Source organism: Vicugna pacos, chromosome 11, assembly GCF_048564905.1.
Source record: "Vicugna pacos chromosome 11, VicPac4, whole genome shotgun sequence".
Taxonomy (NCBI): Eukaryota; Metazoa; Chordata; class Mammalia; order Artiodactyla; family Camelidae; genus Vicugna; species Vicugna pacos.
Genome location: NC_132997.1, coordinates 8,558,477 through 8,583,117, shown reverse-complemented (window position 1 = coordinate 8,583,117; position 24,641 = coordinate 8,558,477). Strand labels below are relative to the sequence as shown.

The 24,641-nt window shown below is 34.1% G+C and overlaps 1 long non-coding RNA gene across 1 annotated transcript in view; it reads left to right on the top strand.

Annotated features, from left to right (window-relative positions):
* The window catches only part of LOC140699149 (uncharacterized), a 259,144-nt gene that overhangs the window by 96,185 nt on the left and 138,318 nt on the right, over nt 1-24,641 (top strand). Inside the window, exons 3-4 of the long non-coding RNA XR_012077150.1 lie at nt 15,249-15,284; nt 20,253-20,309. This is a non-coding gene — a long non-coding RNA (uncharacterized lncRNA). The remainder of the gene's footprint in view (nt 1-15,248; nt 15,285-20,252; nt 20,310-24,641) is intronic.

Here is a 24,641-nt window from a genome sequence, read left to right as displayed (position 1 = left end):
TGTATTTCCTAATAAAAAAAAATCATATATAAACTGACCTCTTCCCTACCTCAGAGTTTACTAAGTGTCAGTCTCCCAAGTTATAGTCTTCAGTAAATCCCTGAATAAAACTTGACTCACAACTCCTGCATTGTGCATCTTTCTTTATGTAGACAATCTAAATTGAGGATGGCAACTGCCTCTTTTAGAATAGTGTTTGACATATAACACACTCGATAAGTATTTATTATTTAACTATATGAAAGAACCACCACTGCCACTTTAACCTCATTAGATTTTATTTTGTTCAAATTATTTTATTTTCTTCTTTAACTTTTAGATAATCTGCACAGAAGGTTAATGAAGAAGATGATATTCAAGATAGAATCTCACTAAGGCAACTGACACAAGGAGAGAAACTTTGATTTAGGTGTTTCTTTGCTCTCTCAATTCTTCTGTTTATGGTTATGTTTACCCCTGCACAGAAAATATTTGCTTGGAGATATTCTAGTATTTCCCTTCTACACTACATTCTACTTAAGAATCTACAACCACAGCTTTGAAAGTAAATGCAAATTACACTACCTCACCAACATGTTTGAGTATGACAAAAATAAGTCTTTGATAGCTTACTGTACTCTATGTGTGTGTGTGTATATTTATATATATGTGTATATATATATATTTAAGAACAAGACCTTTATTATCATAAATACTAGGAACTTTGTGAGACACTGAGTAAATAACTGTACTAAAAATAACTGTTAGATTTTTGTCAGTGAAGCTGAAATATATGAAAGCCCAGGATATTTTAGGAAATGTTAACCACCTTGTTTACCATTCAAGTCTTTCAAAAGAGCTAGTCTGAAGTCATTTCAAAGAGGACAAGGTATCAACTCAGAGAAACCCACTGATGGTTAGCATAGAAGTAAGTCATTTTTACTGCCAACTTGTGGAACTTAACATTCTCATTTTTGTGATTGTGGAAATCACATGTAATGACTCTCATTCAAATTTAGCTGGTTTCAAATTACTACTTTCTATTCATCTCTGTCACTTTACTTTTCATTTTGAAAGCCTGGAAGACATAAATTGAATTTTGCAGCTGGTGAGGAAATGTTTGTAAATCATAGGAAGAAGCCTAGTCAAAATTTAAATCAATATACCTGTATCTCAAAGGTAATAAAACTATTACATGATATACATTTCATATCACATAGGAGCCAAATTAAACTTGTAGTTAAAATATGAGTCTCTTTGCACAGTCCTCCTTTTTCCAGTGATTGGAGAAGGGACAATTTGTTTCCTTTGAAAAATAATTTTTTGGAACGTTTCATAATTGTTTTATGATATATTTACGTGTGTCAATAATAAACCCTAATTTGAATTAAAGTTATAACAGACTTTTTTTCAAACTAAAACTAAAAGTGTTTAAAAAGTGATAGTTCTGTTCAGTTCAGTCAACTTTGAGAAAGAATTCATATAAAGCAAAACTTGACCTTTGTGGTAAGAGTTCGTATGTGGGAGCATTACCTCATTAGAGACAAATCTTCTAGTTATTCTAGATTATATACACAATGGATTGAGCTAATACGATCCATTATTCTGACGCGATGAAAACCAGAGGTTGATAAGGTAAACTTTACCACAGATCTGCAGCCTCAAAGACAGTTTGCAAATAAGAATGATCATGTGTAAGACCTTGGCTGTTACATCAGTCTTTTTAAATATCTTGTTTGAATCCTATTCCAGAAAGTACAATAAAGCAATTTCTGAGGGGAAAAAAAAGTCAACTATTTTCAACTCCCTTCTCCCTCAATTTATGTACCAGCTGGAAACCCAAAAATGATGTTTCTGAGAACTGGTTGTCATCTGGAGTCAGACTAATATTGATTGGTTCATACTCCCTTTCTTGTAATTTATCAGCGCTTTACTCTTAAACAAATCACTTTGGCTATCAGTTTATTTATATTACTACGGGAAATGCAACAATACCTAATTTTTAAGGTTGTTCTGAGTCTTAATGAGGTAATGTTTACAAAGCACTTGGTACAATCAGGCTTTCAGTAAGTAAATCAACATGTTAGTCGTGACTTTGATTATGATGACGCCTACAACAGAACTCTCCTGCCTCTCCCTCACCCACTATCACAAAGATCGTCCCAAGACCCAGAATGTTATTTTTTAAAAAAGGTTATGACGAACTCAACCCTTCTGAAAAGCTTTATTGAAGAAAAATCAGCCAGGGTGAGGTTGGCTCAGCTTTCACTCTAGGGAAAGTCACTAGTATAGCCTGATTATTGCTCCCCTGCTTATATTCCTCATGCTGTTTTGCCAAGCTACTGTCATGGCCCCTTTATAGTATGTTTCTTGATTTCAGTGCATGGTTACTGTTTTGAAGATGGTGCTATCATACCAGGTGTCCCTGAAGAGTTGTATTAGTATATACATTTTTAGATTTCTCATTGAGGTTGTTTCCGCTTCAGATATGCACCATAAACCTTGTGTTTTTCTGTGAAAGTTGCCTACTTTGGCAAAGCATGATTTAATTTTTCTTTCAAATGCCATACTAATACTATGCCATATTTCATCTTTTTGACATTCTAATATAGCATCCAAGATTTTTCTGCTGTCTCTCACTCTCCAATCTAGATTATATCACTAACAATCTGTGAATAGATTTAATATAGCACTTAATTTACAGAATTGCAAATTCTTCTTTGTCTGCCCTTCTCACTGTACTTAAATCCTCTGGGAAGAGAGGCAGTGTATCTTCTTAACTGCTGCTTCTAACATTTCTAGCACAGCAAAATTTCTATTGAATAAGAAATAGATGTATGCACAGAATAACGAAGGATTTTCTATCAGCTTGTTTTTTCCAACACAGTTTCCAGAATCATTTCATAGTTAGGTATTGTTAATTACCTGAATATTTGATCTAAGTATAAATATTTTTAAATACTTAGTCCTACTTCAAACTATGGTAATTTTATTATCTTACTGTATTGGTCAACCTCAAGGGTTGTTCTCTATTTACATTATATCAGGTTAAATATGTTTTCTAGGCTTTCAAGTTTGTCCATAATCATTGTCTACCTTCATTATGCAAATGTAGTTCTCTAATTTTTGACATTTTCTCTAGTCCTGTCCTTATAGGGACTTTAAAGGCATACACTTATATTTTTTCCTTTGGGAAAACAGATTGCCAATACCCTCTCTTGTCAACCCTTTTAACATAGTGTATGACAATCTGTTACGCAATTAATGATATATCTTTATTTTGTTTATAATTTCAAGTGTTTTAATTTTGTCATCTCCACCAGAGGATATTGATTAATTTCCATAATACCATTGATAAAATTTGATTTCTGTTATATTTTCAGCTTTATTCTTATAGATGAACAAATTTAAAAATATCTACTACCCACCATCTATGTCTATTACAGTTTAACAGGAAACTATAATTATAGACTCAAAATTCTTGAATAATGCTACATAGACTTTTAATTATTTGGAAAAGTAGTTTTTGTTACAATTTCAAGGATAGAGACACTTTGCATGAATTATCTCATTGTGTACCATGTGTGGCATAAGTATATACTTTTTTAGTTTTAGAAAAAGTAAAACAGATCTAGAATTAAACTCTTATTCTATATTGAAAGAACTCCACATTAGACACGTAGAAGCCTCTGTTCCAAAAACACTACCATTATGACTACTCAAATATATTTTGGAACCATATTTCTCTAATTACTACAGTAAATAAATTATTTTAAATGATTTTGTAACTTTAAGGGTATTCTGTTTTTTAGAGAAGCCTCAAAATGTCCCCCTCCCGAAATCCCTGCTCCTTGGTATACCTGCTCTTAATCAGCTTAATCCTACACTATATCGGTATTAGTCTATATGAACAATAGAATACAGCAGAAGTGACAACATGTCCCCTCCACAATCAATTATTAAAAAATTATACAGATTCCATCTTAATCTCTTTCTCTCTCATTTTCTTTCTGTCTAGGGAAAACCGTAAGTATTAGTTTCCTAATGCTGCTGTTAAAAACTATCAGAAATAGAGTGGCTTAAAACAATACAGTTATTTAAAGTTCTAGAGGTTAAAATTCCAATATTAGTCTTATAAAATTAAGGATTGATTCCTTCTGAAGGCTCCAAGGGGGAATCTATTTCTTGCCTTTTCTAGCTTCAGAAGCTTCCCAGATTCCTTAGTTACAGGTGTACCACTCTTTGCTACTGTGGTCACATTGCCTTCTTTCTCTGGCTGTAACTCAATTGTTTCCTTCTTATTATGACCGTATGATTACACTGTTTCGCCTGGATTATCCAGGACAATTTTCCCATCTCAAGATTCTTCTCTTAATCACTGGGAAAATCCCTTTTGCTTTGAAAAGTAACAAATGTATAGGTTGGATATCTTTGGGAGACTATTATTCTGTCTATCACATGATGCGATGATCAGCTTTACGGAGGGGCCTATGTGACAAGGAACTGAAGCTTGCATCCAATGACCACATGTGTGTTCGAAATCAAATACTCCAGCCCCAGTCAGGTTTTCAGAGACCACAGCATCTACCTAAAGTTAAAATGATCCTCATGAGACACCTTGAATGAGAGGCAGCTAAGATACTTCTGAATTCTTAACCCTCAGAAGCTATTAGATAATAATGGTTGGTTGTCTCAAGCTATTAAATTTGTGGTAATTTGTTGTATCAATAGATAATAAACCCCTAAAATGCTGAGGGACAGTTGTTCTTTGGTTAAAATCATCAACTTTAGATATTTTTCTGGGGTAAAAAATCTTTAGGTTAATTTTCAATGTGATATTTCATCAGAATTCACCGTTTCATTCAGTGTTTTCTGAACATTTTATGTAATTAAATTAGGATGCCAAATTATTGAATTCATTTATGAGTGTGTCCTTATATTATTCCAACCAAAACCAAAACTTCAGTAAAATTCATATTAGCAAAAAAGTAAAATAAAAAAATATTAGTTTAAATTCTATCCACAAACAATTATACTTGATGCCAAATCATTTTTGTTTTTCTGATGACAAAAATATGAAACTTTCTTGTTATATTTTAAAACATATATCAATATATTAAGAACAAAATTAAAGTCTATAATTTAATAAGCAGGAATAATCTTCGATGCACATTACCCTCCTCAGTGTGGGTGAGCATTATCCAAACCTTTGAGGTCCCAAGTAGAATAAAATGCTGGGTAAGAAAGAATTCTTTTTCTCTGCCAGAAAGTCTTCAAGTTGGGAGATTGGTTTTCTCCTGCCTATTTTTTTGAGCATTTTTTATTGATTTATAGTCATTTTACAATGTTGTGTCAAATTCCAGTATAGAGCACAATTTTTCAGTTATACATGAACATATATATTCATTGTCACATTTTTTAATCTCTCAGCTACCATAAGATCTTGTGTATATTTCCCTGTGCTACACCGTATAATCTTGTTTATCTATTTTACAATTTTGAAATCCTGTCTATCCCTTCCCACCCTCCGCCCCCTTGGCAACCACAAGTCTATATTCTCTGTCCATGAGTCTATTTCTGTCCTGTATTTATGCTTTGTTTTTGTTTGTTTGTTTGTTTTTGTTTTTGTTTTTTAGATTCCACATATGAGCGATCTCATATGGTATTTTTCTTTCTCTTTCTGGCTTACTTCACTTAGAATGACATTCTCTAGGAGCATCCATGTTGCTGCAAATGGCATTATGTTGTCGGTTTTAATGGCTGAGTAGTATTCCATTGTATAAATATACCACACCTTCTTTATCCAGTCACCTGTTGATGGACATTTAGGCTGTTTCCATGTCTTGGCTATTGTAAATAGTGCTGCTATGAACATTGGGGTGCAGGTGTCTTTTAGAATTACAGTTTTCTCTGAATATATGCCCAGGAGCGGGATTGCTGGATCATGTAGTAAGTTTATTTTCAGTTTTTTTTAAACATTTTTTATTGATTTATAATCATTTTACAATGTTGTGTCAAATTCCAGTGTACAGCACAATTTTTCAGTTATGCATGAACATATATATATACTCATTGTCACATTTTTTCCTGTGAGCTACCGTAAGATCTTGTGTATATTTCCCTGTGCTATACAGTATAATCATGTTTATCTATTCTACAATTTTAAAATCCCATCTATCCCTTCCCACCCTCCGCCCCCTTGGCAACAACAAGTTTGTATTCTATGTCTATGAGTCGATTTCTGTTTTGTATTTATGCTTTGTTGTTTTGTTTTTGGGTTTTTTTTTTAGATTCCACATATGAGCAATCTCATATGGTATTTTTCTTTCTCTTTCTGGCTTACTTCATTTAGAATGACATTCTCCAGGAACATCCATGTTGCTGCAAATGGCATTATGTTGTTGGTTTTTATGGCTGAATAGTATTCCATTGTATAAATATACTACATCTTCTTTATCCAGTCACCTGTTGATGGACATTTAGGCTGTCTCCATGTCTTGGCTATTGTAAATAATGCTGCTATGAACATTGGGGTGCAGGTGTCATCCTGAAGTAGGGTTCCTTCTGGATATAAGCCCAGGAGTGGGATTCCTGGGTCATACGGTAAGTCTATTCCTAGTCTTTTGAGGAATCTCCACACTGTTTTCCACAGTGGCTGCACCAAACTGCATTCCCACCAGCAGTGTAGGAGGGTTCCCCTTTCTGCACAGCCTCTCCAGCATTTGTCATTTATGGATTTTTGAAAGACGGCCATTCTGACTGGTGTGAGGTGATACATCATTGTAGTTTTGATTTGCATTTCTCTGATAATTAGTGATATTGAGCATTTTTTCATGTGCCTATTGATCATGTGTATGTCTTCCTTGGAGAATTGCTTGCTTAGGTCTTTTGCCCATTTTTGGATTGGGTGTTTGGTTGTTTCTTATTAAGTTGTATGAGCTGCTTATATATTCTGAAGATCAAGCCTTTGTCAATTTCATTTGCACAAATTTTCTCCCATTCTGTAGGTTGTCTTTTTGTTTTACTTATGGTTTCCTTTGCTGTGCACAAGCTTGTAAGTTTCATTAGGTCCCATTTGTTTATTCTTGCTTTTATTTCTATTGCTTGAGTAGACTGTTCTAGGAGAAAATTTTTGAGATGTATGTCACATAATGTTTTGCCTATATTTTCCTCTAGGAGGTTTATTGTATCTTGTCTTATGTTTAAGGCTTTGATCCATTTTGAGTTGATTTTTGTGTATGGTGTAAGGGAGTGTTCTAGCTTCATTGCTTTACAGGCTGCTGTCCAGTTTTCCCAACACCATTTGCTGAAGAGACTGTCTTTATTCCATTGTATATTCTTGCCTCCTTTGTCAAAGATTAGTTGACCAAAAGTCTGTGGGTTCATTTCTGGGCTCTCTATTCTGTTCCATTGGTCTATATGTCTGTTTTTGTACCAATACCATGCTGTCTTGATGACTGTAGCTCTATAGTATTGTGTGAAGTCTGGGAGAGTTATTCCTCCAGCCTCTTTCTTTCTCTTCAGTAATGCTTTGGCAATTCTAGGTCTTTGATGGTTCCATATAAATTTTATTATGATTTGTTCTAGTTCTGTGAAATATGTCCTGGGTAATTTGATAGGAATTGCATTAAATCTGTAGATTGCCTTGGGCAATGTGACCATTTTAACAATATTGATTCTTCCAATCCAACAGCATGGGATGTCTTTCTGTTTTTTAAAGTCTTCTTTAATTTCTTTCATCAGTGTTTTATAGTTTTCTGTGTATAATTCTTTCACCTCCTTGGTTAGATTTATTCCTAGGTATTTTATTACTTTGGGTGCTATTTTAAAGGGGATTGTTTCTTTACTTTCTTTTTCTGTTGATTCATCATTAGTGTAAAGAAATGAAACTGATTTTTGAACATTAATCTTGTAACCTGCTACCTTCTGAATTCTTCGATCAGCTCTAGTAGTTTTTGTGTGGACCTTTTAGGGTTTTCTATATGTAGTAACGTGTCGTTGTCATATAGTGATACTTTTACCTCTTCTTTTCCAGTTTGGATCCCTTTTATTTTTCTCTCTTGCCTGATTGCTGTGGCTAGGACTTCCAAGACTATGTTGAATAGGAGTGGTGATAGTGGGCATCCTTGTCTTGTCCCAGATTTTAGTGGGAAGCTTTTGAGTTTTTCACCATTGAGTACTATACTGGGTGTAGGTTTGTCATATATAGCTTTTATGATGTTGAGATATGTTCCCTCTATACCCACTTTGGTGAGAGTTTTTATCATAAATAGGTGTTGAATTTTATCAAATGCTTTTTCTGCATCTGTTGAGATGATCATGTGCTTTTTGTCCTTTCTCTTGTTGATGTGATGTATTACATTGATTGATTTGCGTATGTTGAACCACTCTTGTGTCCCTGGGATGAACCCCACTTGGTCATGATGTCTAATCTTTTTTATGTGCTGTTGGATTCTATTTGCTAATATTTTGGTGAGAATTTTGGCATCTATGTTCATCAGTGATATTGGCCTGTAATTCTCTTTTGTGGTAGTGTCTTTGCCTGGTTTTGGTATCAGGGTGATGGTCACTTCATAGAATGAGTTTGGGAGTATTCTCTCCTTTTCGATCTTCTGGAAGAGTTTCAAAAGGACTAGTATGAGTTCTTCTTTGTATGTTTGGTAGAATTCCCTGGTGAAGCCATCCGGTCCTGGTCTTTTATTTGTAGAGAGGATTTTAATTGCTATTTCCATTTCCTTTCTAGTGATTGGATTGTTCAAGTGGTCAGTTTCTTCTTGATTCAGTCTTGGTGGACTGTATGTTTCCAGAGACTTGTCCATCTCCTCTAGGTTATCCAGTTTGGTTCCATATAGTTTTTCATAATATTCTCATATGATATTCTGCATTTCTACTTTATTTGTTGTAATTTCTCCATTTTCCTTTCTTATTTTGCTAATTTGTGCTCTCTCTTTTTTCTTTGAGAGTTTCACCAGGTTTATTGATTTTATTTACTTTTTCAAAAAACCAGCTTTTGGTTTAATTGATTTTTTCTATGGTTTTTTTAATCTCTATTTTATTTATTTCCTCCCTGATCTTTATAATTTCCTTCCTTCTGCTGACTTTTAGGGTTTTTTGTTCTTCTTTTTCTAGTTCTTTTAGTTACTGTGTTAAATTGTTTATTTGAGATTGTTCATCTTTTTTGAGGAAGGTCTGTATCGCTGTAAACTTCCTTCTTAGCACTGTCTTTGCTGTGTCCCATAAATTTTGTGTGGTTGTGCTTTCATTTTAATTTGTCTCAAGGTATTTTTTAATTTCAGCTTTGATTTCCTCATTGACCCATTGTTTTTTTAATAGCCTATTGTTTAATCTCCATGCTTTCCTTTTTTTGCCCTCTGTTTCTCTGTTGTTGATTTCTAGTTTCATGGCATTGTGGTCAGGAAAGAAGCTTGAGATAACTTCTCTCTTCTTAAAGTTGCTGAGGTTTCTTTTGTGCCCAAGTATATGTTCAATCCTAGAAAATGTTCCATGTGCACTTGAAAAGAATGTATATCCTATTTGGGGGGGGGTGTAATGCTCTGAAAATATCCACCAAATCTAATTTTTCTATTGTATTATTTAGTTTTTCTGTTGCCTTATTTATTTTCTGTCTGGAAGATCTGTCTAGTGATGTTAATGCAGTGCTAAAATCTCCAACTATGATTGTATTCCCATCAATATCCCCCTTTATCTCTGTTAGTAATTGTTTTATGTATTTAGGTGCTCCTATATTGGGTGCATATATATTAACGAGTGTAATATCCTCATCTTCTATCACTCCTTTAATCATTATAAAATGTCCTTCTTTATCTTTCTTTATGGCCTTTGTTTTAAAGTCTATTGTGTCTGAAATTAGTACTGCAACACCTGCTTTTTTGGCTTTTCCATTTGCATGGAATATCCTTTTCCATCCTTTCACTCTTAGTCTATATGTGTCCTTCTCCCTAAAGTCTCTTGTATGCAGCATATTGAAGGTTCTTGCTTTATTATCCAGTCTACCACTCTGTGTCTTTTGACTGGAGCATTTAGTCCATTAACATTTACAGTAATTAATGATAGATGTGTGTTCATTGCCATTTTGAACTTATCTTTGCAGTTGATTTGATATTTCCCCTTTGTTCCTTTCCTCTTCCTTTTGTGGTTTGGTAATTTTTCTTTGTATTATCATGGATTTTATTTAGTTTTTGTGACTCCCTTGTAAGTTTTTGGCTTGTGGTTACCCTTTTCTGTAAGTCTGTTAGCCCATTACTGTATCTCAAACCCATCCTACCGAAAACAAAAAATTTTTTAAAAGGAAGAAAAAAATACTCTATATTTTCTTCCTTCCCTCTCCCACTCTTAATGATTTAGATGTCTTCTTTTACAATTTTGTGTTTATTTTATTTGTAATTCATCAGTTATCACCTTTCCAGTTATAAGTTTCTCATTTCTGTAGCATCCTGCTGCTTTTCTATTTAGAGTAGACCTTTCAGTATTTCTTTTAGCATGAGTTTAGTGTTGCTAAACTCTTGTAGCTTTTTCTTGTCTGTGAAATTCTTTATCTCTCCTTCTATCCTAAAGGATAGCCTTGCTGGATAAAGTATCCTAGGCTGCATCTATTTTTCATTTAGGACTTTGAATATATCTTGCCACTCCCTTTTGGCCTGTAGTGTTTGTGTAGAGAAATCAGCTGAGAGCCTTATGGGGGTTCCCTTGTAAATCACTCTTTGCTTTTCTCTTGCTATCTTTAGGATCATTTCTTTATCCTTGACTCTGGCCATCTTGATTATGATATGTCTTGGTGTGGGTCTGTTTGGGTTTTTCCTGTTTGGGACCCTTTGAACTTCCTGTACTTGGATATCTGATTCCTTCTTTAAGTTTGGGAAGTTTTCAGTCGTGATTTCTTCAAATACCTTTTCAACCCCCTTTGTTCTTTCTTCCCTTTCTGGGACCCCTATTAGGCGTAGATTGGCATGCTTTATATTATCCCATAGGTCCCTTATGTTATTTTATTTGTTTATCTTGCAGTTGTTCTGATTGGGTGCTTTCTGTTGTCCTGTCTTCTAGGTCACTTATTCGTTTGCTGCTTTATCTAGTCTACTTTGCACAGCCTCTATATCAGTTCTCATCTCAGCCAGTGTGTTTACAGATTCTACTTGGCTCTTCTTTATAGCTTCAATTTCATTTTTGACACATTTTATATCTCTAAACACTATCTCTTTTAGTTCCTTCGATACTTTGATCACTCTTTTTTCTGAAATCTTGATCTAGTAGGCTATCAATGTCTATTTCATTGATTGTTATTTCAGGGGATTTCTCTTGTCCTTTTAATTGGGAATGGTTTCTCTGCTTCTTCATCTTGCTCATATCTCTCTAGCACTGTGGCTTATGGAGTATCAGTTATCAATTGTGGTCCTTAAAGGAGTTTATTTATTTTTCTATCTAATGCCTATGTAGGAATAAAACTTAAAAAAAAAAAAAGGAGAGAGAGAGAAAGAGAATTTTAAAAGAAGGGAGAAAAAATGCTTGAAAACAGTATGTAATTATAGAAGGGCAATTTGAATCAGACTAGCATTAGAGTTGAGATGTCTTTTTAAAAAACCCTTAAAAAAAAGGAAAAAAGATCAAAAAACGGTATTCGAAATCTATGTATAATCAATAACAGGAGATCAAAACCAAAAGAAATGAAAATGAAATCAGGTGGATTTTTTAAAAAATAATAATGTAACTACTTTTAAAGAAAAATTTTAAAGGAATTGAAACTAGAAGCATATACAATTGTTTAGAAAGTAAAAGTTAAAAAGGTAATAAAAAATAGAACAGATAAAAAAGATATGATAGAGAATTTTGAAAAAGGGGAGGAAAAAAGGTTTGAAAACAGTGTATAATGAATAATTGAAGAGCAAGTTGAAGCACAATAGCAATCGGGTTGAGATGTCTCTTAAAAACCTTTAAAAAAGGAGAAAAGAGGGGAAAAAAATTGAAACCTATGTATAATCAATAACAGGAGATCAAAACCAAGAGAGATAAAAATGACATGATGTGGTTTTTTTTTAATGATAATATTTTAACAGAAAAATTTAAAAGGGATTAAAACTAGGAGGATATATAATTGTTTAAAAAGTAAAAATTAAAAAGGTAATAGAAAATACAACAGGTAAAACAGATTTTTAAAAAAGGGGTGTGTGAGAAGGTGTTCTCCTGGAGACTGTGTGCTGTTAATGAGAAGTCTTTCTGTCTTCACCCTGTTTCACGATCTCAGCCTGCTGTTTCCAGAGGCCCTCTGTTGGTGCCCTCCTCTGTGCTGCTCCCAGTGCCTTTCGGCAAGAAGATCGCGCCCCCTCCCAGCACAGCATTCCTGCTGGAAAGGTGGGGGGCCACCCGCCGTCTCCTGACGCTGGTCGCTCCGCGACTTCAGCCGCTGCGTGCTCTGCCCTGGGTCGGCGCTCCACAGGCGGGCCCTGGGAAGACCACGGAACAGCCCCTCCCCTGCTCCAGGCTAAAAGTCAGCTCCTTGTTTGTCCTGGCAGCGTGAACTTTGCGAGGCACCAGGGTGGAAGGATCCTATCTGACTCGGGCTGCAAACAAATCACTGTCTGGCCTTTGAGGCTGCCGAGCCCCAAGGCACAGATTCAGGTTTCACCCTGGCCCCTACCTGGGTGCCAAGTGCTGGCGGATATGGCGGCCCTGCCTGAGTCCCGCCTCTCCTCTCCTCGCTGAAAACCTTCCATGGGTTTTCAGAGATGGGGGTATGTACCCTTCCCCCAGGGTGCATACAGCTGTGCTGTTTTATGGCGGACCCAGGTCGTTCTGCCCTGGGCACCCACTCATCCACATTGCGCAGCCCCCTGTAGTCCTCCGGGGCTGCCTCAGTGCAGCCGACCCCGTCTTCCGCCTGGCTTGGGCAGCCTGTCCCGGCCTCCAGCTGCTGGCTCGGGTCTCGGGCTGGGTGTCGCAGGGACCCTCTGTGTCCGATTAACTTAATTTTGCAGGTCAAGGGCTGCTCTGTACAGATCCAAGCCTCGGAGGCTCCCCCTCTGGCCTCACGCACGGTTGGAGAGGGGGAGACCCAGCGAATGAGCGCTAGTCCTCCTTTGCTGCTCCCTCCCTGAGGGACCAGTCCCGCACTGTTTTGCCTTTTGTCTTTCTTTTTTTTTTCCCTTTCTCTTACCAGATTTTTGGCGTCTTTGTCTTTCGAAGAGGACAATGTTCTTTCGGAGTTCCGCAGGTGCTCTGGTTGGCTGAGTGGGTCTGTGAATGTGAGTCTTGGTGTATCTGTGGGAGAGGGTGAGCCATGAGTGTCCTACTACTCCGCCATCTTGGCCTCGTCTCTTCTCCTGCCTTTGGACTCAGACTAGAAATTTCATCACTGACTGTCCCACGGCTCCAGTTTACTGACTGCAGATCTTGGACTACTCAACCTACTCAAGGAATCACATGAGCCAGTTCCTTATAGAACTTATAGAACATCTCTGTATGTGTATGTGTATTTGTATATGTTTATCTCCTATTAGTTCTGTTTTTCTGGAGAACCCAGATTAATAAAACACTGACATGAGACTGGTATTTAAATATAGGCAAAACTTCTACCAGTGGTACAAAATTTTGATAACTATTGCTTTACTTTTTAATAAGTACATTAAGTAAACCTGAAATTGAAAATAAGTCAAATTAATCTGAAAGAACAGCTGTCTGATCTAAATTAAAAATCTAAATAGTGAAATAGGAAAATTCAGTACTTTTTCATTAAACATGAAGTTTCATTTGTTGAGCTCATTTCAGGCAAAAAAAAATTTTTTATTGCAAAAATTAAAGACAATAATTGCCCAATAAGATAAACAAAATAGTAGTTGAATCTGCCCATTTCATATTTCATATGAACATAACACAATTTTTCACATTTCCTATTGGTACTTCCAGGTAGCAATTAGCAGCTTCTTGTGTCTTACAGGTTCCAGCAAAGATAATGGCACACTTGATTGGTATCCCAATTGGCTGACAGGAGCAGCAGTATCAAATAGCTACTCCTACTTACTCATACCTTCAGTTATCACTTTCTATTGAAAGAAAAGTGTTGTTACCTTGGAGCTATATGTACATAGATTAGAAATTTAAAGTGGAGGTCAAATAAATGTACCTCAGCTTATTTAAGTAATACTATTAATAACAATAAGTAAAATTAGTAATACATTAATAATATCTACTTAAACTTCTTTAATAACAGTAGCACCTTTTATATAAGATCATATGATATATTTCACAAATTAAGGAATTCGGGTAATAGACATTAACCAGGACTTAGCACAAACAGAATTTATGATCATCTTACATATAAAGGAATACAATTTAAAGAACTTCCAGGACAAAATGGGAAACTGTATTAACAAGATACAGGGATGGTACCTGTAAAATGCAACTGCAGATACACATCAGGTACTGGAGTTAGGGACTAGAAGGATTCTGGGGCATCTAACCTGTTGCATACTTCTTGTTTTAGCTATGCTCTGTACATCTGCAGCAGTTTTTCTTCTCTTTAAAGACAGTCTTTTTTTACCTATTTTCAAACTGCATCACAGTAATTGGACACTTCATTGTTTCAAAGACTGAGTATCTAAGTTTCAGCCATGCAGGTAGACTCATTGGCTGTCTTTTAGTGCATATTTCATATTCCTGGGAGAGAATATCTGATAATTAAAATCACAGGTCGGTGTGTGTGCTCACCCCTGTTTAGCTACCAATGCCCAGGTCAGGAGTTTGGGACCACACTCTGCATGTGTGACCAGTGACTGAGAATCAAGCTGCATTCTCAAAAGAAAAAGGGATATTTTGTGGACTGGATACACACTGTAAATAGTACTATCTATAAATGCAAGGAAATTGAAGGGAATTTAAAATTACATTGTATTTATTAAATAGATCTCTCAGAACTTTAAATACTGTTTTTCAGAACTAAGTGTACCATTAAAAATGTCTATGAATTTCATAGGCATGAGTATAATTGAACCTAAAATAGTGAAATGTGATCCTTTACTAATATAGAAATAATCGCTATAGTCCATATGGGCTCAGAAAAAAATTTTTGCAAAACCAATTTGGCTGCTTTCTTTGATATAATTAATAAAATGACATTAAGAGTGGTATTATAGACAGCATATATAGTTAGGATTTGATCATGTCTTCTAAAATAGTTTTGTAGCGAACATAGACAGAACGTGTAAACAAAAAACGAACTTTAACAAATATTTTTTGTTTGCTTTTTGTTTTTTGTTATTTAGCTGACTGATGGAGATCTCTGTTCATCTGTAAAATTGGTGAGTTTTCTTTTACATCAGTCATTCATGAGTTATAATTATAACTTGTATTTTACAATTAAAATTGTGAAGAAAATAAATCTTATATTTAGGATTAATCCTGAAAGGACTATGTGGCTTTAAAAAAAAAATAGTGGTGTCTTGAAAATGGCCAATAATGAATGTAAATTTATTTGCTATGCCACAATGACAGGGCAACTATGCAGTTTTTTGTTCATTAAAAAATCCATTCATGCTGATATTCTTTCACTTATTGAAAAGATAGCCAAGACAGAAACTGAAACAAAGAGAAGCACTGACTTTTCCTGCTTAATTCAACACTTTAACTTATCATCTCCTTTCAGCTTCTTTATTTCTTTTCCATAAATTTTTTTTATGGAAGTTACCTTGTCTTTAATTAAAACGGCACAGACAATATTAAACAGTCAAAGAAAACTTTATTCAAGATTATTGCAATAGGGGAGGAAGTCCAATACTAAGTCTGAACTTAACTCCACCTCAGTGGTAGTGGTACAATTTTAAGGCTGGAGTGAGCAAGTGGAAAAGTACTGGAGAATGTGTGGCCATTTGGATTTGATCATTAGCTTTATCTTTATGACAGGAAGTGGTTTTACAACTTGGAATAAGGAGCACCCATCAAAGTTAGGCTGCTACCCTCCAACAGGAACTAGGAGATGGGTGTATTGTCTCCTTTGATAATTGTATTTCAAAGAGATGGCCCCCAGGTCCTTAAGAAAGACATTCCCAGATTGTAAAACTAGCAAGAGACTGGTTTCATTCATCTCAAAGAAAAAGAGAAAAAATGTACAATTATGGGTTTTCTAGAATAAAAGCTCTAAGAAATGGGAAATTAAGAGCCTACAGTCAAGAAGATTCTAAATGTAGTCTAAAATGGCTAAAATGAAGTCAAGTTATGGAGAACATTACAGTCTTCTGGGTCATAGGATTGAAGAAGGGTACACTAAGGACTTCATCTTCATGTTCAACTTTTAATTTAAATGTAGCTAAAAGTGGAAAAAATGTTAAATTTGTTAAAGCTTTGAGATGTTGATTATATTATTCATTTATGATCATTTTAGTATTAACTATTATATGTTTACAGTATTACAAATATTTAATATTATAATTCCTCCCCAGCTATAAAAAAGAATGAAATTCTGCCATTTGCAGCAATGTGGATAGACCTAGAGAATAGTGTGCTTAACGAAATAAGTCAGAGGAAAGACAAATACTGTATGACATCACTTATATGTGGAATCTAAAAATAATACAAACAAATGTACATGCAAAACAGAAACAGATTCATAAATATAGGAAACAAACTAGTGGTTACTAGGGGGAAGAGGGAGGGAAGAGGGGCAAACTAGGGGTATGGAATTAAGAGGCACAAACTAATAGTAATTACATTATAGGCATTATTTTATAATAACTTTTAATGGAGTATAATCTGTAAAAATACTGAATCACAATGCTGTATACTTGAAACTAATATATTGTGAATCAACTATACTTCAATTAAAAAAAAATGCCATGTTCAAATTGTAAAACAAAAATTTATAATTTTCATTGTAAACTTAATAAAATGGGCTCATCCTATTCTGATAGATATTTTGTAAATATTTCATAGTTATAAACAATCTATATAAATTTATATTGTATTTAATTTTGTCACATAGTATCTGGGGAAATTCATTTGGCTATTTGACATTCAGAAATAATACTATTAAAGGCAATTATCATGTCTTACGTACTTTCTATGGGAAGCTTCTACAATAAGAACTTAACCAGCATTGTCTCATTTAATCACTGTAATAAATATTATCACAGACTTACAAATGAGAGATAAATTAAGGCTTGTCCAAGGATACAAAGGTAATACAAAGAATTATCTCACTCATCATCAGTGCTTTTGACTACACAGTACCCTGTCTCCAGACTCCACCTTCTCCCCTTTCTAACAACTGACTTCTCCATTAAGCATCTTAAACATATATTTTAGCCCAGTCCATGACAAACACGTTTGAATTCTAGGCAATTAAATTATTAAATCATGCTTCTTAATCCTGAAAGCATTATCTGTCTCAAAGAATAGGCTAATGTTTATCTTCATAACTTTTAAAAAGAATTAAATTCTAATTTTTGCTTAGCCACCTAAAGATAACTCATTGCATACTATAAAAAAAATTGAGTAGAAATTGAAAATGACACTTAAATTTCACTACTTCATTAAAGAAGTAGACCTTATGCTATTTTATGTACAAGAAAATCATAAATCTTAAATTTAAAACATCCTACATTTAGATCATTTCAGAAAGACATGCAGGATGGTGAGGCAATTAGCATATGATCTAGACAATCTAACCTTTTTATGTTAATGCTATGGACATACTCCAGGTAAGACTCACAGCTGCAGTCAGCATTCCCTTCTTTTACTGGTGTAGCATCAGCAATCAAGTTTAAAACTGTGTAAGAGCCGAGCATTCTTTCCATGAATGAAAACAAAAGGCTTGGCTCTCAAATTTGCTGAATGGCAAATATTTGTTCTCTTGTTTGCTGATATAGATGAGAGAAAAGGTGTGTAGGTTAAAACACTGAGCAACTTCTTAGGGATTGTTAGGTATTATGAAATGCTTGAGAGCTGTTTGATGAACCATTATTCAGCAACATAACTATTTTAGAGTTACTAATGACTGAATGAGGACAGTAGGCAGTTTATGCTGGCATGCAGCAATCAGCAATGTGGTATTTATGTCTGAACAAATGTATTATGTACCCTCCAAGATGAAAAAGCAGATGGGAGCAGACTATGCAAGTGCTGGATAATGTATTTCATAAAAACAAGAAAAATATGATTTGTGAAGTGGATGTAAAAATATATTTGACCAGCAGTTGGAAATTTGGATTCGACACTTGGCTCAGCTGCCTACTACCAGTTCTTGAATCTTCAGTGTCCTCATTCAGAATGCTGACTCACGAGGTGACTAGGAACAGTTCAGTGGTCCTGAGTCTTAGTACCTGTTCCGCCATTTACTTTTAAGTCTCAATAACTTTATCTTTTAAATAGTAAAACAATGGTCATTTTCTTGTAGAATAGCTTTGAGAATTAAATGAGATAATGTAGTGAAAGTACCCCACACAGTGCTCTGCTCTTGATAAATATTAGTCGTTACCATTTGTTTAGTTTTTTCTGCATGTGTGATGGAGGTACTGTGGATTGAACCCAGGACCTCATGCATGCTAAGTGTGTGCTCTACTGTTGAGCTATTACCCTCCCCCGAGCTGTTACTATTTTCAATAGAGATGACAATCTTTCACCCAGGATCTAATAATATTTTGCATTCGGTCAAAGATAAAAATGGATTTTAATTTGGTTTATAATGTTAGGCAAATGTTGCGATGTAAATTTAAAAAACCATCATCTTGTTCAACTTCCATTTAGTTAAAGCCCCAGTATAGCTCAGTTTATTCAACTTTCCATGCTGTGGATCATGTATTCTCCTTAGGCAGTCTATTGCAATTTATGTCTGAATGTTATAAAATGTATATACCAAATTAGAACTTAAAAATACACTTGAATATAATGATTTTACTGTAATGAGCCCAGTTTTAGAAATAAAATTCTCTGTTGGCATACTCTGGTCAATTTAGCTCTTCTAATTAAATGATATTTTCTCCCTCACTGTTTATGAGGGGTTACTTCTGTAGTGTTCAGCAGCAGCAACTTTAACTAGGAGATGTAACTGGAATATTTAACTATCTTTTGATGCCCACCTTGAGTTCAAATAGCTAATATACCTCATATGGGGACCCAGATTGTTTATGCTGAGAACTAATTACTTGCACTAATAGTTACACATAAAATATTGATAAGGGGAATAAAAAAAGAAGAAAATGAAATGAAAAAAGTGAAAGACTATTTTCTTGTAAATATGATAATATTTAGAGTAACGTCCCTTGCTGACAAATGGAATACTTATGGAAAAGAAATTGAGACTTGATTCTAAGCCATTGAGAGGTTTTCTTAGACAAGTGACATAATCTGAGAGTTTTACTTGTTATAAGTAGAACCCCTCTGCATTTTGCCATGGATGGGGAAAGACGCAATAATACCTCATATTCTAAATATTTCTGTAAGAGCCAACATACTCTATGTAAAAAAAAGAAAGAAAGAAAGAAAGAAAAAAGCATTATCTGGCACTTGCTGTTGCCGAAAGTCAGTGAATTATCCTTTTCCTTACCTCCAGGCTATCTTAATAAAGATCTAGAGTTAATTAATTAATTTAAGGGTTAAGAAATAAAACCATTTGCCAGGAATTAGCAGAGTTATTTAAACATCTGTGTCATGAAAAAGACATTTTATTTCATTCCACTAATGAGTTGACTTAAGAGCATTTAATGTATCTGTGTTCTTTAAGATTAATGAAATTAAGGAAATATGTTAAAGAATTCTTATTTCAGCATTATAAACATTTATTTTACATACAGTAGGGCAATCATTTTGCCATATTCTTAGATCTGCCCGTTTTCCTTCTCTCTTGCATAATTAAGTGTTGTTTTTAACATATGATCCTACAAACACAAGCATTTGTCCCTGGGCTGAGAATATTATGGGGAGAAAGACCAAAACAGTGTATAAGCATTTGTAATATATTTGTGCCAATTTTAGGGATGGTTACAATTTGTAGCACGTTGACAAGGGTTTTACAAATTAATAACATTTTGGATTCCCTCTATATTCTAAGTTGATAAGCTTTTAATTTGCATATTGTAGCATTTGTACTATGTGGTACATAATTCTATGGGTCTTTTTTTTTTGTACATACAGGTTTCTGTGTGAATATAAGTCTTCACTATTTTTGGTAAATATGTAGACATGGGATTGCTGGGTCATATGGCAAGTATATATTTACACTACAAGAAAATGTCAAAATGTTTTCCAAAGTGACTACCATTTTTCTTTCCCTCCAGAAATGTATGTAAATCAGGTACTTATAACTGCACAAGCATTTGGTATTGTCAGAACAGGTATGTGATAGTATCTCATTGTTTTAATTTACAATTCTCTAATGACTACTGATGTTGTACATATTTTTGCATGCTATTTACTATTATTTGGGGAAGTGTCAAGATATTTTGCTGATTTCTTTATTGGACTCTTTCTTATTGAGTAGTAAATTTTTGGATTTGTTATATGTGAAATTTGCAAACAATTATTCTCAGTTTATGTTTTTTTTTCTTAACAGTATGTCACATAATAAAAGCTTTTAATTTTTTAGAAATTCAATTTCATTTTTAATAGATAACTGAAAACTTTAATGAGCACTTTAGCACAAATATTTCTCCTATATTTACTTCTAAAAGTTGTATAGTCACATTTTATACTTAGGTCTATGATCCATTGAGTTAATTTTTATGTAATTTGTAAGAGATGAGTGAGTTTTGTCATGTAAGTGTATTTACATTCAACTCTTCCAGCATGATTCGTTAAAATGGTTATCTGTTCTCCACTTACTTGGCTTCACTCTTAATTAAAACTCAGTTGACAATGTCTGTGTGTCTTTTTCCAAGCTCTGTGTTCTACTCTATTGTGCTGTGTCTACACTTTCACCAATACCATATTATTTTTGTTACTGTAGCTTTAGAGGTTTTCTGTTTTCTTCTATTATGTTGATTTCTGCTCTTCAACATTTTAACCATTATATTTGCTTTTGACGTAATTTGCCCATGTTTTTTCCAGTTTCTTAAGGTACAAAACCAATTAGAAAATAAAGTAGAAAATATATTACTTTCCCAGTAAAAATAACATATAACTATAAATTCTGTATTTAAAAAAATATTGGTTTTAAAAAAGATACGTTCCAGACTGTAACAGAGAAATCAAAATAGTTTTATTGTTGTATATATACAAAATAGAATTTCACAGATGGATAAACTTATTGAGTTGTGGCTACATATATCAACAGGAAGTTGTTTTTAAAGACATTATGTTAAGTAAAGCAAATTAAGACACGGGGGTTAGGAGGAAAACTAGCAGTCAGGAAGCTTATGGCTAGAGGTTTGGAAGATTATCAGTGCTAATAGAGGGCTGTTGGTAAAAATGCAGAAGCTGCAACAGCAGTGTTTGAGTTAGATATCCATGAATTTGCAGCCTCTTTCTACCTTTGGTTGGTAGTCATGAAATCAGTAGATTAGACATGGAAGAACAATGTCAGAGAAAAATAATAGATGGGTAATGAAAAGTTGTGAGGGGCTTTTATTTTTTCATGAATGAAAACAGAGATATAGAACTCCTTATTTGTATAATAATGTAACATTCACTGTTATAAGATTGTCACTTTTTTCAAAATGTTAGCATGTTACACTTTTTCATTTTAGTTTCAAAGATTCCCTGTGACACATTTCAAGCTGGTACTGTTATATAATTTTTATATGTCATGTGATCTGTTTCCTAGTTTGGTATTTACAGAGCTGTGACTAAAATCCAGGTCCAATTAACTTCTGGTGTTGTGAATTTATTTCACTTAGGCATGAAATTCAAAATTTCTCAACCTAAATCTGTCAAAATCTGACAAAATTACATATCAACATTTCCCTTTTAAATATGCAGCATAATGTATTTGGATTTTTAATTAGCAATGTGTTGTCTGAAAAACAAACAAAAGTTTTATCCAAGAAATTTTTAAAAATCCTCTTTCTCTACCATTTGGCATTACTCCTAAAAGATTAAAATTTCACTGTTAACAATCACATTTTATCAAAGTATAATAATTTATTCCTCTAATTCCCACCATATGTTGGTTGTTGCTATTCCCTATTTCTTCCCCTTCTTTCTATAGGAGCTGAATGGCAAACTCTAAATTCAAATGTCCAGATAATGATATGTGTTGTCACTCAGCATTCTCTTGTTATGAGATAGACTTGTTATGAGATAATCTTGCTTCCTGGTACTGCAAGTTTTAGATGAAATGACCTCATTATTATAGAACATACTAATTCATCAGTTTTTAATTAATCACTTATTGTCTCACACACTCTTTTCTTCAATAACTGAGGTCAGTGTTTTTTGTAAAACACATGCATATCTTTTTCAACAAGTAAAATAGAAAAAATACAAAAACACAGCAAAAATAGTTATTAAAAATCTCTGTACATGGCAGAATCTTTTTCTAGGAGTATCTGTGTGCATAAGCAGACAGATCAATAGACAGACACATGGATGGACGGATAGATGGATGGATGGGTGAGATTGAGCTCTCCCTAAACTTACCTTTCCTGAAGATCTCATTCACTCCTCTAAATTCAAAGGCATTCACTTTATACAGACCCAAAATGTATATATGTCACTAAAATAATCATATTTTTCCTGTATTTGACCACTTCAACTACCAGTACGACCAACAGTTCTAAGTTCCCACTAGTATTTCTTCTGGACCATTTCAGTAGCTCTCTGGGCTCCCTCCTTCATCTCTTTCTCTCTTTGATGTTTCTCCACAGTGGTGAGAATTACCCATTAAACGTAGAAATTAGGCCTTTTTATCCCCATTCAAAACCCTAGAATAGCCTCCTGTCACATCTACAATAAAACACAGCTCTTTGCAAGGCCTGTTAGAGTCCTATATGATCTGTCCCTGAACTGTCTTTCTGAGAGCATCCTCAGACACTTCCCCTCCAGCCCACTCATATCCAGTCACACTGAACTCGCTGTACATTGACCTAGGACGACCTTAGGTCATTTCTCCTCGGGGCCTTGGCACTAGCTCTTTCCTCCACCAAGAGTCTAAGCATGTATGACTCCTATATTTTAGATCTCTGCTAAAATATGACTGCAGAGAGGAATTACCTAGCCATCCTAAAGCAGCCAGCTCTATTTTCTATCCCATACCCTAGTTCATTTCTCTTCATGACATTTATATTTACTGAAATTTATTTTGTATGACTATTTGCATAATTTTATTGAAAATATCCCCTGTGGAATGCAAACCCTGAGACTAGAGAATGTTTTCGTCTAAGTTGCAGTTTTATCTGCAACAACAGAGTGGCAGAAGGCATACAAGAAATATTTGTTGAATGCATGAATTCAAAGGTAGATTAATAAAATGAGAACTTGATGTGCATGTAATTTTAAAAATAAAAATATTGAATATAGTTTTAATTTAACTAAAATATAAATAAATTGAAATTAAAAGTATTGTTAAAATAGAGCTATAATTCTTTATCAAAGGAGATGCTAGTCTCAAGATCCCTCTATGGTTTAAAAACTGTGATGGTTTTTTAATTGATTATTTAAGTCTCTATTCTATCAAGTGATATGTACTATTTCAAAATAAAATATGATGGCATCACTACATGAACTTTAATATTCAAATTCCCCTTCTTCCTATTTACTTTAGGTCATATAACTTTTACAAAATTAATTTTTAAAAAATTATTCTCTCCTCTGTATGCATAATGGTTACAGAAATTTAAACTGTGTGTATATGTGAATGGATTTATCTTTTAAATCATGGTTTTCTCTTTCTGAGTTGTTTATTTTCATCTTTTATCATCTACTTTATATCTGAATATACTTTCTTTTCCATTTGAAATATACTCTTCTTTTGGAACTTCATATTTTGTAAAGGAAATTTTTTGTCAATATTCCATAAAAATCACCTTCTTTCAATTTTGTCATTTTTTTCAAATTTCATTTACTATGACTTAGTCAAACCTATCCATTATATTAGTGCTGTTTTTATTATTTTGATTGTTTCGGTTTTTTACTTAGCTTTTATTTCTTTATTATTTTAGTTTGTATTTTATCCTTTATCTCTGCAAACATATTTTTCTTTATTCTACTGTGTATGTATTTTTGAGATTTTTTTTTCTTACTTTCTTTTATTCTTTGTTTTTTTTTTTTTTAAGAATTTTATGCCTGTAATTCCACTGCCTCTGTGGTGAATGCTTTATCTGTTACCATTCTGTGTTTCCATTAGTAATGCCTCTTATGATACATGATATTTCATAGCTGTGTGTTTACATTTCTCTTTTTTCAAAAACAAATCCTATGCCTCATGTTTCACTTGGATCCTTAGCTTTGAGTTAGGCCTACGTGTCTGAAGAAAAGTGAAGATGTGAGTGAGAGTAGCAGTTGAGGGGCTACAAATTGAGGCAGCCGGTTGTCTCAACCTAGTGTCATTGTTTTGAGCAACCTCTCACCAAATCTTTTTTTGTTGTTTTTCTTTACTAGCTTTTACTACATTTGAAGAATTGATGAAGAGAACTGCAGCAAAACCCTTTAGGTCACAACCTATTTGTGCTTAAATCTTCTGCTCACTGCTTTCCCTGCCTCTTTTTTGCCTTCACATCTGGCAAGCTCCA